This window comes from Mercenaria mercenaria, chromosome 3 (assembly GCF_021730395.1).
Source record: "Mercenaria mercenaria strain notata chromosome 3, MADL_Memer_1, whole genome shotgun sequence".
NCBI classification, from domain to species: Eukaryota; Metazoa; Mollusca; class Bivalvia; order Venerida; family Veneridae; genus Mercenaria; species Mercenaria mercenaria.
Genome location: NC_069363.1, coordinates 26624463 through 26632921, shown reverse-complemented (window position 1 = coordinate 26632921; position 8459 = coordinate 26624463). Strand labels below are relative to the sequence as shown.

At 36.0% G+C, this 8459-nt stretch overlaps 1 long non-coding RNA gene across 2 annotated transcripts; it reads right to left on the bottom strand.

The window, feature by feature from the left end:
- Nucleotides 1-931: 931 nt before the first annotated feature.
- On the bottom strand, nucleotides 932-8109 carry LOC123523609 (uncharacterized). Of its 2 annotated transcripts, XR_006681142.2 has the most exons (4): nucleotides 7640-8109; nucleotides 6779-6835; nucleotides 6053-6371; nucleotides 932-1146 (listed from the first exon to the last, which is right to left on the bottom strand). It is a non-coding gene; the product is annotated as an uncharacterized LOC123523609 (long non-coding RNA). The 2 variants fall into 2 exon arrangements; XR_008370395.1 differs by lacking the exon at nucleotides 932-1146 and having other exon boundaries at nucleotides 5599-6371; nucleotides 7640-8094.
- Nucleotides 8110-8459: the final 350 nt, after the last annotated feature.

Below are 8459 nucleotides of genomic sequence, written 5' to 3'. Positions count from 1 at the left end.
CATGAAAATCCATTCAGTGGTTTTGGTGATGTCGTTTAAAGAAATTGTTGACGCCGGACGCACGCACGCATGCCGGACACAGCATAGCTCACCACGAGCACTTCCTGCTCAGATCAGCTAAAAATGAAAATAGAAAACATGCACTTTTGTTCATGCTCCGGTGAGCTAAAAATGAAAATAGAAAATGTACACCTTTGTTACTGCAATTTTATATTCAAGTATCTTAAGACTGAGCATGAACAATTCTCTCTTACTATGATGACATTAATAGGGGGCTCTATGGCCGAGTAGTTAAGTTCGCCGACTTCAAATCACTTGCCCCTCACTGATGTGGGTTCGAACCTTATACGGGATGTTGAATTTTTCATGTGAGGAAGCCATCCAGCTGGCTTACAGAAGGTCGGTGGTTCTACCTAGGTGCCCGATCGTCGTGATGAAATAGTGCATGGAGGGGCACCTGGAGTCTTCCAACCATCAAAGCTGAAAAGTCACCATATGACCTATAATTATCGATGACAGTAAGAAAAACTGTCCAATATAGGTTCACATTTTTCGTCCAAATCTGCAATATTACGTCTTATTTTTAAGTTTTTTTATGTAGTTGGCGGCATTGAAAGTAAATGTAGTTTCTATGTTTCCTTCATAAAAATTGGATTACTTAAGTCAGTTTTACATTTGCCATATGTTTACTTCAGAGTACAGATACTGCCAAAATACAAGTGTTGCAGACTGACTGGCAGTGATAAAAAATTGTTATGGGGAGGGTCATCTGTATATACAGTCATTCGAAATAAGTAACTGGTCCGTACTAAGCTTCTCGTCAAGTGTAAAGAAAACATAATGAATGAGCTTCACATTCATTTTGTTAAACAATTTTAATATAAATCACGAAAGTGCTTTTTCGGATGAGAATTATTACAATGTTTGTTTTGTGATTAACGCCGTTTTTCAACAGTATTTCAGTTAGTTAACGGCGGGCAGTTAACATATCAAGTGTTCCTGGATTCTGTATCAGTACAAACCTGTTCTCCTCAAGTAACTGCCAACTTCCCTACATGAATCAGAGGTCATCCCGGTGTCAGTATTATGTGACTGGATGGGGTAACATGTTGCGTGTGTACGTCTTGATATTCCAGTGAGGTAGCTCTGTAAAGTAGACACCGTCATATATGTCTGATTAGGAGTGTTGAAAAAGACGTAAACCCCGAACACACATTGTCAGTAGTAACTGTGGCTAGCAATGATAGGTTGCAATGACATCTCCGGAAATATTCTGTCGAAATTTGTATAACGTTACGAAATTATTAGAATAAATATGATTGACTGGTCAACCGGGCTCCCTGATAGGTAAATGTCCAGCATAACGGTATATGATAGAAAAAGTGGAAACTCCACAGGTCGCTCAACACGGCAGAAACGAAAAAGTTGCAGGCTCGGTATGATTGAGCCTGTTCATGGACGTTAGTGGAAATACATGCTACCGTCCACGCTCTCTAGACCCGGGATGAGCAGAACTCAAATTCCAGAAAAAGCTGTTTGATGAACGATCTAAATGGCTTCGCCTACGCGTTTCTTTGACTATGTACGTCTAGAAATATTCAACATTTCCATTTGAAGGACGAAGGAATGATGTTTCTACGATGTAAATAAGAAATACGCTGACAGATTCCTCGCAATAATATAGTGTTTGTCTGACATGTTACATTAAGAACATGTTCATTTTATTTTTACACATAGGTTGGAAAGACTTTTAAGATTTATGGTTTAGCAGTATATCATCAAATCACAGAAACATGTTTACCAACAATCTACCTGTCTAATACATGTTTTACCTTACTGGCGTGTACCATTGGATACTTAAAATATTCCCAAAAGTTGTCCCCCTTTATAAAAGAAAGCCATTTGTAAAGAAATAAAAGTAAACACTTGTTCAAATCGATGTTTAACCTAGTTATGTGAAGTTTAAACACTGGGACATTATAATATTCCAATTGCATCAAAATAAAGACATGTAACAGTTCTTTGAAAATGGTGAGTGTTTTCAGGCGTTGGACTGCCCAGAAATATGGCCCCTTCATGCAGTTCCTTTCAAGAATTCAATACATATGTAAGCAAATTGATGATGCTTTTGTAGACTTATATATGTTTTATATGCTGTTTAATTATACCCCCTCAAACGAAGTTTTTTTTGGGGGGGAGGGGGGGGGGGGGGGGGGGGGGTATATAGAAGTGAGCGTGGCGGTCGGTCGGTTGGTCGGTCAGTCGGTCCATTGGTTTTTGTGGTTTCCGGATGATAACTCATGAAAGGCTTGACTGATTTGAATATTTTTTGGTACACAGGTGTAACATCAGAAAATACAGGTCAGGTTTGAATTTGGGGTCAATAGGTCAAAGGTCAAGGTCACAGTGGCCCTGAACAGTTAAACCGTTTCCGGATGATAACTTGAGAACGCTTGGGCTTATGATCATATATTTTGGTACACAGGTGTAACATCATGAAATTCAGGTCAAGTTCGACTTTGGGGTCTGTAGGTCAAAGGTTACCTTCACAGTGACTCGGAACAATTAAATGGTTTCCGGAAGATAACTTGAGAACACTTGGGCCTAGGATCATAATTTTTGATACATAGATGTAACATCATGAAATACAGGTCAAGTTTGATTTTGAGGTCTGTAGGTCAAAGGTCAAGGTCACAGTGACTCGGAACAGTTAAACGGTCTCCAGATGATAACTTAAGAACGCTTGAGTCTAGGATCTTAAATTTTTGTACACTGGTGTAACATGATTAGATACAGGTCATGTTTGACTTTGAGGTTAGTATGTCAAAGGTCAAGGTCACAATAACACGAAACAGTTAAACGGTTTCCAGATGATAACTTGAGAACGTTTGGGCCTAGGATCATGAAAATAGATAGCGAGGTTGGTTATGACCAGCAAATGACCCCTAATGATTTTGAGGTCTGTAGGTCACAGGTCAACGTCACAGTGACCTGGAACACTTAAACGGTTTTCGGACAATAGCTTCACAACGCTTGGGACTAGGATCACGAAATTTAATAGGGAGGTTGGTCATGACCAGCAGATGACCCGTAATTATTTTTGGTTCCAAAGGCCAAAGGTCATTTAAACCTTTTCAGGACAATAACTTGAGAACGCTTGGACTGAGGATCATGAAACTTCATAGGGAGGTTGATCATGACCAGCAGATGGCCTCTATTGATTTGAGGTCAGTAGGTCAAAGGTCAAGCAAGTGCAACTTTGACATTGGTTTAGTTCTGCGACAAGGCCATATTGTGGGGGTATAATTCTTCACTTCTGTGAAACTCTAGTTTACATGCTAAACAAGTATTTCGTTCTATGATTCGGTGATGTTCGAAATTTGTTTTCCTAAACCTGGACCTATCAGATCCATAATGAGTATTTTCTTCCTACCGTTGTTTGATATTATAAATAATACGTGGAGAACAACGCAAAACAGAAACCTTTATGAAGGATTCAATGCCGCCCCGAGTGAGACTCGAACCGACATCGATGAGAGGCAAGTTATTTGAAGTTCGAGCCTCACTCGGGACATGTGAGGAAGCCATCCAGCTGGCTTACGGAAGATCGGTGGTTCTACCCAGGTACCCACCCGTGATGAAATAATGCACGGAGGGGCACCTGGGGGGTCTTCTTCCACCATCAAAGCTGGAAAGTCGCCATATGAGCTATAATTATGTCGGTGCGACGTTAAACCCAACAAAATAAATGAATAAATGGGTTTTCAAAGGTTCATCTTTAAAGCGACTGGCCTCCAGATCGTTCGCCAACAACAAAAATTATTTTTTTAGATATCTTGAAATGAATACTATATTTCTTAAGAAGGCTTTAAAACTTAATTACTGACAAACTTTGTTACGGAAACACATGAGAATTTGCTGTTTTTACTCCTTTATACGATGAAAATCGAAAAGCGTTTGTCACGCTTTTACTCCAGGTAAACTGTCTCGATTATAAATATCTATATTTTGAAGTCATTATTCACTACTTCAGCTCTAGCGCTATTGGTTACGCAGACGGGAAAATGTCTTTATTGCCGCGACGGTCCGTTGTTCGATTCCCGACGCGGTCATCCTTTTTTCTTGATTTGGAATTTTTAAAATATTTTAGAAACAAAAATTCATAATCTAATGCTCATAATATGATCAAACTTCAGTTCGACAGAAAGATTATTTTTTAACCAAATCTGGAGGTCAGTGCCTTTAAACCTATTCAGACATTCTCTTTTCAGTAAAAGCATCTAAAACATAGATAACTATCTTACATAAAGAAAAATGTGTTGTCATACCACAACCTTATACAAATACTGTGCATACTGCTACTCAATGGCCTAAATTGTCCACATGTTATCTTGTAGTATCGCTGTGTTATACCAGTATTATCCAATCTAATTAAAATATCGATCTTCTCATACACAACATGCATTTGGCCAAATTATGTCCCCTTTTAAACTTCTGGTTATAACTGTGCATGCAAGTTACGTTCAAAACTAATGGAGATACTGGATTGAAACTCTATAGATATTTTAACATTTAGGGTATATTCCTGCTTTTGAGGCAACACTTCGAATAGTCGAGCATTGGCTGTCTTACGGACAGCTCTTGTATTTTTACAATCAATAAAGAAGCATTTTAGTTAGACTTTATGTATCTAACCGGTCATTCGAGCTAGAGTCATACTATCAACATTACATAAGCTTGTTTCTCAATCGTCTAAACGGTAACTCTGGCTAGTTTTTGGTACGTGGCATTCCCTGTTTGATATTTGTCTTTGTTTTTTTTTTGTGCCTTGCGATCATTTCTGGTAAACCAACAAAACAGTCATTGAACGGATTGCTGCTTTTCTGCACAACTTTTTGACAAAGAAATTTGCGACCTGGATGTTCTTCCAAACCATCAATAGATAGCAAATCTGCCATTACTTTTTTCACATCATATTTATAGTTGGAGGTTTGTGAAACCCTTTTCTGTCCCGTATATCGCATATAACATCAAAATGTTTAACAGCATGAATCGGATGTGGGAATTCTTTGGAATGTTGAATAATGCTCTCTTTTGTTTGAAAATCAGTGGTTGCGTTTTTGGTGTCGCTGTTTAAAATTTCTACAAATTCATCAAGGAATATATTGTTATTCTTTCCACCTGAAATATTAATTAATCTGTTGGCGATAAGCCGCTTTGTCTGGTGAGCAGGCAGTTTTTTGATCCCAGTCTTGTAGAAACTTGCAACTGACATTTTTGCCTTCGGGCCGGCACTTTCTGTAGCAAGATTGACCGGCACTTTTTTAGAGTTTTCATTATAAATTATTACATACACAGGGTTTCTAGGATTAAGTCAGCAGCAATGGCAAAGCATCATCACCATTTACAATTTTAAATGACAAAGACTGAACGTGATAATAGTGATTTCTGTCATTAAGGAATACCCAATGTGTACATCCCCTATGAAGTAGTACAACCCTATTGAGATACCGCGATGTAGTTGTTTCCCTATTTCGTCCGTGTAGTATTATACCTAAGGAATTAAAAGTTGTCATACATATTATTTTAATAAACGAAGTCAGAATTTATATAAAAGCTCAATTAACAGGCCATTTTAACCTTTCAAAGCACTTTTGTTTTGTAATTATGATGCAGTTTACTTACATGTATATGGTATGAAAGCAGTGTGAAAACAGTGCAATTAGCCTTAAAGGTGCTGTCCATGTATGTCGGTAATCGGGTAAGGCAGGTGTCGTTACCAACAGTTTGAATTTGTATTAAACAAGTATGAAAGTCTTCGGGACCGCAGAGCTGTGTCGGGTAAAGGCAAATGTCGTTACGATCAAGTGTACGGCTGAGGTTTACTGTATAAGTATATAGTATTCTATTTATATCGAGGTCAAACTGTTCGAATGGTTGATTTTAACACAAATGATGTTCATAAGGCCATTATAAATAATATCTTAGATTCTCATCCTTTTAATATTTTGTAAATGAAGCAGAATACTAGTATCAGGTCTTATAATCTTACCTATTGCAAAAATGGACACGGTGAAATTCCTTGCTTGCTACTGCCATTGGGATGTTGCTGGTTACCATGGATGATACTATGCGCAAACTGTTAGGTGCTCCAATTGAGAGGTTCTGATGTAAACTATCCCATGAGAATTCCATAATTCCTTCATATGTTTTATTGTTCAAAACAAAACTTGACTGTCGTTTGCAAACACTCGTAACACTGTCGCATTTTGACATTCATTTTACACGATTTTTTGCTGCACAAGCAGCCACTTGGTCTTTGCTGGTACTTTCCAAAAGCCCCTATTCAACGTTCTTCTTATAGGAAATAACTGAAAATTTTGACATGTTCATCGTTTACAATTAGCGCTTTCTTAGACCACTCTCATAGTGAATGACTGTAAAAAGTTAAAGTTACGGTAAAAACACGGATTGCATTTAATATTTGGAAGAAATTATGTTTTTAATTCTCTATTTAGTACACATGATCAGAAAACATATATTCATCTTTAATTCATTGTGATAATCTGATAGTGTTTATAAATCTCTTATTTTGCTTAGAATTATGTAGAAAACACTTTTTCATGACAAGTACATTTTGGCCATAATCTGTTGGAGGGTACCTTTAAAATCAAATCTATAATAGATGCATGTCTGTAAATTGTACTAAGAAAGCATAATGTACATTATTTGTTTAGTCGTAAACTTAAAGAACTTAAGCACAATGTTATTCACTTACCACAAAATTTCAATATTCTTCATGTAACTTTGTGTGGTACTTTTGAATAGTTGGAAACTGTAGGAAAAATGAACAAAACAGTAAGATAAGAAGAACTAACAACCTCTTATCTTCTACCTTCTAAAAGACAAACAAAATCATGCAAATATTTCAAATTTTATTCTGAACATGAGTTTTATTAAAGATGTCAAAAATGACCCAAACCAGGATCCTGATCAGATATCTGAATAGTATCCGGATATCCAAAACATTGTTGTTTTTTTTCAACTTGAAATTTGAGGTAAAGAATTGATTTTCGTAATCATTAGAATTCAATGTACAGTATATTATTACTTTCAATTGACTTTCAAGTTATGTACAGTTTGGAGACTGAAACTGGATCCATACTCGTGGCGGATCCAGTTAAATAAGTTTGACATCTTTTAACTGTTATGTATATATTAGTGTTCATCCGTTATGTTTAATGGAAAACAGAAACACAGACAGGAGCGTAGCAACTGAGGGGTTTCTATTTTCTATAATATTTAACGGATGAACACTAATATACTTAGTGGGGAACATGAATTTCCCCATAATAGACTATATCATAAAACGTTTCATTAAAACCTAAGTTGAAAAACAAAATCTATTCGCAAAATTATCATCAAAATTGTGATTTTCCCTTAGACTCCCATTATGAAAACGTGTGTTAGGTTCAATTTGTGTTCATATCAATCTTTACATTAAGCACACAACCATGACCCTATATGATTTTTGCCGATTTTTATTAAGTTTATTTAGTTTGTTCTGAAGTTTTGAAAATGTCATTGTTTTATAAACTTCTACATTGCAGAAAAAAATTATCCGAGCGTTCATAACTACCTTTACGTTGAGTACAGGAGAATTACAAAGCTAACTCCATTTTCATTCAACGTTTCGACTATTTTTATTAGTCTTCTTCAGGAAGTAAACAAATATGATATGAAATAAACAACGTCATGAATATATGACGTCATAAAAGATGACGTTACGTTACAAACATTTTGGCGTAAAAATTACAATGTACAATAGGCTACATAATGTTTACACAAATGTATATCTAAAGTACTGTTTAAAGTATATTATGACAAAAGTAAAATTAAAAGTGGTTATACTTAATACATAGTAAGATTATAGACATTATTTAAAATAATAATATTAATAATCATAATAACAGTAAGTACAGGATCACAAAGATACGAAATCACTGGGTATATTGTGTTATAGACAAAAAAAGAAAATACCAGCAAAAACAGTACTAACTGACATTAAGAAAACCACAGTTTGTGTTACATAACAGAAAACACTATGAAGTGAGGAGATTTATGAAAAATTATACATTACTTTTGAATTCATTCCTTTTGGAAAAATAGTATCTAGTTTGTGAATCCAGTAAGTTTCCTTTAGAAGCCTCCTCATATCATCATGGATAACATCAATAGGCATAAAGCTAAAGTCATTTAAGCTATGTTTAATACACAGTTTAATAGTTTAATAATACACGTTTTTCAAGGAAAACGTCTGACGCGATACACATTTTACGAATGACAACGTGATTTTAGTTCAAAAACGCAACAGGTCATTGAGAATTATGACTACTTTGGCGTAAATAGTTTTCAGTAGAAATATGGGCAATATCGCTGTATTCACACTCGGGGGAAAA